We start from the raw sequence: 3538 nt of genomic DNA, 5'->3' as shown, positions 1-3538 counted from the left end.
CTGGGTAGGCAACATTTTTCGACTGGTAAAAACATTCATTACTAAAGAAAATTAGTAGTCCCAGTAACGTCCACGTTCAATTACAATTTCACTGGTGCGCATTCTCCCTAAAAAATGGAAAATGCAAATACAAACATAAGCACTTATCTTCGGGTAGAGTAAGAAGTAAAAAAAAACATGAAAAATCAAATTAAGAAGCTTTAAATATCATTCACAAACTCAATTATGCAATAAGAAAAATCACAAGCCAGGGCAAATATTCATCACAGAAATAAAATGAATGACAATATTGAGCTTAATCAAGTGTTTTCCTAATTCGTGAGGGTCCATTTATCAGTAAGGGCAAATGTAACCTCCTTGGAAAGGAAATAACCCATGATTACTATTGAGAATTACCGTCTGAATAATACCGTAGATTTTAAAGACAGCAAGCATTCTTGTACTGTAAGTGAATCTCTAAAGGACAGGGTGATGGCACTTTTTCAACCTGGTGGAAGGTTATGAAGTCAATGGCAAGGTGAGTGTTTGTTACTTTGTTGTTTTTTAATTTGTTAAGTTAAGAACCTCAGGATACCAAACAAACAGCAATTTGAACTTTAACATGTCAATCTGAATTATGATAGTTCATATATCAGCAATATCTTCTGCATATAGTTTTGTGCTTTTGATATCTATTACTAACTTCTATTAACCATATAATGCCAGAGAAAGACTCCATCACTTTGGAGTCTCTCTCTGGCATTATATGGTTAATACATCCTTTCAAATGGGAAAAGTTTATTTCTAATTCTGGACTTGGAAAAGGTAAAACCTGACAAATAAAGTCAATTCTTTTTCCATTTCTATAGCCAAATGGGTTTTTTTCTTAATTATCATTCCCCTAAATCTTTCTATTATGCAATGAATTGCAGCTTCTAATACACGTGCTGAAGTTCATAGTTCAGAAGAGAAAATTAAAATGCATGATAGTGACATAAAAATAGATTAAGGACAGTGTTTCTACTAAGGCAGTATCTGACTACGATATGACTGTTTTCATTAATAGTAAATGAAATAAAATATATAGAATTAAAAACCTAAAAAAGATTCGGAATATCTATACAAGAAAGTTTGATTGGTTAAGGTGCAAATTTATTCCCCCCCCAACAGATTTATAAATTTAACGCCAGTAAATGAGTCATACCTCTAGAGACACATCTGATTCTTCAAATGCATCAGCAAAATCTGATGGACTTCAAAGACAATACTATAAATGTAAAAACTTAAAGACATAAGAAAACACTGCAATTTTGATAACCTGGTTATTTCAGAATCCTACCTCTATTGAAGTATCGAGATCTTCAAATGGATCAGCAAAGTCTGATGGACTTTTCTTCAGAGTCTGGTCAGCGGGCAGCGTGTTGTCATTGTATGATGTCACAAACTTAAAGTCACTGGTTCTGGAGCCCGTGGTCAGGTATGCATCGTAATTGTAAGTGCTGCGTAAAGTTCCTGTGCCATCAACATCTGCGTAATTAGGAGGGAGATAACCGCTGGGGATTGCAACTGCTCCATCAAACAACAGTCTGGGCTTTCTCCTGCGACAAAACCTCAAACCCAGGATGATGATGATGAAAGTCAGAAAAAACGTGGACACAGACACCAGCGCGATGATCAGATAAGAGGTCAGTTTGGAATTGCTCTCATTGTAAGACAGATCTTTCAGTTCTGGCACCTCCGCCAAGTTATCAGAAATGAGTAAATACATGGAACAGGTGGCAGACAGAGAGGGCTGTCCGTTATCTTTCACTGCCACTACAAGGTTCTGTTTCATGCTGTCAGATTCAGAAATGTCCCGCTGTGTCCTGATCTCTCCGCTGTGGACACCAATGGTAAAAAGTCCTGGATCAGTGGATTTCACTATATGATAGGACAGCCAGGCGTTCTGTCCGGAGTCCGTGTCCACCGCGATCACTTTGGACACCAGAGAGCCTCCGTGTGCAGCTTTGGGGACCAGCTCGGTCATGAAGGAGTTGCCCTCCGGGGAGGGGTACAGGATCTGAGGAGAGTTGTCATTCACATCTGAGATGAACACACTCACGGTCACGTTGCTGCTGAGAGGAGGAGAACCGTTGTCTCTGGCCATCACGTGGACTTTAAAACTCCTGAACTGTTCATAATCAAACGACCTCACAGAGTGGATCACACCCGTGTCTCCGTTCACAGACAGATAGGAGGACACCGGGGCACCGTTCACCTCACCAGCTAACAGAGAATAAACCACTGTACCATTCTGTCTCCAGTCGGGGTCTCGAGCACTAACGGAACATAAAGTGGAGCCCGGTTTGTTATCCTCACTCACATATGCGCTATACGACTGTTCCTCAAACACAGGTGCATTGTCATTGATGTCAGCTACAGATAACTGAACACTGTTAGAAGAAGACAGAGGTGGAGAGCCCTCGTCAGTGGCAGTGATTGTAATGTTGTAATCAGACACTAGTTCACGGTCCAGTTTCCCTGTGCTCACCAGAGAATAATAGTTTTTAATAGATGGAACCAATTTAAAGGGGACACCCTGCTGGATGGAGCAGCGGACCTGTCCATTATATTCAGAGTCTCTGTCCTGCACGTTAATGATGCCCACCTCTGTACCAGGTGGCACATTCTCAGGTATGGGATTTGACAGTGTCTTCAGGTATATAAATGGTGTATTATCATTTACATCAGTCACATCTATTAAAACTCTAGCATAAGATGTTAGTCCTAAACCATCTTTGGCTTTTACCCTCATTTCAAAAAAACTTTTTTCTTCATAGTCAATCAAACCACACACTTTAATTTCTCCCGTTTTAGGATTAATAGAGAAAACTTTATCATCGTTGTCAGATATATGACCGAAGTCATACGTTACATCTCCATTCACTCCTTCATCTGCATCTGTGGCACTGACTTTAATCACTGTTGTATCTAAAGGACAGTTTTCAGGCAGACTGGCTTTATAAACGGCCTGGCTGAACTCTGGGGCGTTATCATTAGCATCCAGCACAGTGACGTGTATGGCTACGGTACCGGATCTCTGAGGAGATCCACCGTCCAAAGCTGTGAGGAGTAAATTAATCTCCTTTTGTTTCTCTCGATCAAGTTTATTCTGTAGAACAAGTTCAACTCTATTGCTATCAACAGCCAGAATAAAGTTGTCGTTCTTATGTAGGCTGTATCTTTGCACTGCATTTTGACCAATATCTGCGTCATGGGCCTCTTCAATTGAGAAGCGGTTACCCTTCTCTGCTGACTCCCTTATTTCCATTCTTATCAAATTTTCGTTAAATTGCGGTGCATTGTCGTTCACATCTTGAATATGCAGACTTACATGGTGAAGCTCCAAAGGATTTTCTAACACCAGATCTACTTTTAAAACACAAGAAGGTTTCTTCCCGCAAAGGCTTTCCCTGTCAATTCTCTCCGATGTGATCAAATCTCCGGTTCTCATATTAATTTCACAGTACCTTTTCCGAGATCCTTCAAAATCAACTCGGGCTTGTCGTGAAGCTAAGGT

The 3538-nt window shown here is 40.2% G+C and overlaps 1 pseudogene; it reads right to left on the bottom strand.

Annotated features, from left to right (window-relative positions):
- Nucleotides 1-1306: 1306 nt before the first annotated feature.
- On the bottom strand, nt 1307-3289 carry LOC148106168 (protocadherin gamma-A12 pseudogene; annotated as a pseudogene).
- Nucleotides 3290-3538: the final 249 nt, after the last annotated feature.

The sequence above is a fragment of the Neolamprologus brichardi genome, chromosome 2 (genome assembly GCF_056152115.1).
Source record: "Neolamprologus brichardi isolate AB-2024 chromosome 2, ASM5615211v1, whole genome shotgun sequence".
NCBI classification, from domain to species: Eukaryota; Metazoa; Chordata; class Actinopteri; order Cichliformes; family Cichlidae; genus Neolamprologus; species Neolamprologus brichardi.
This window is presented reverse-complemented; position numbering and strand designations above follow the sequence as displayed.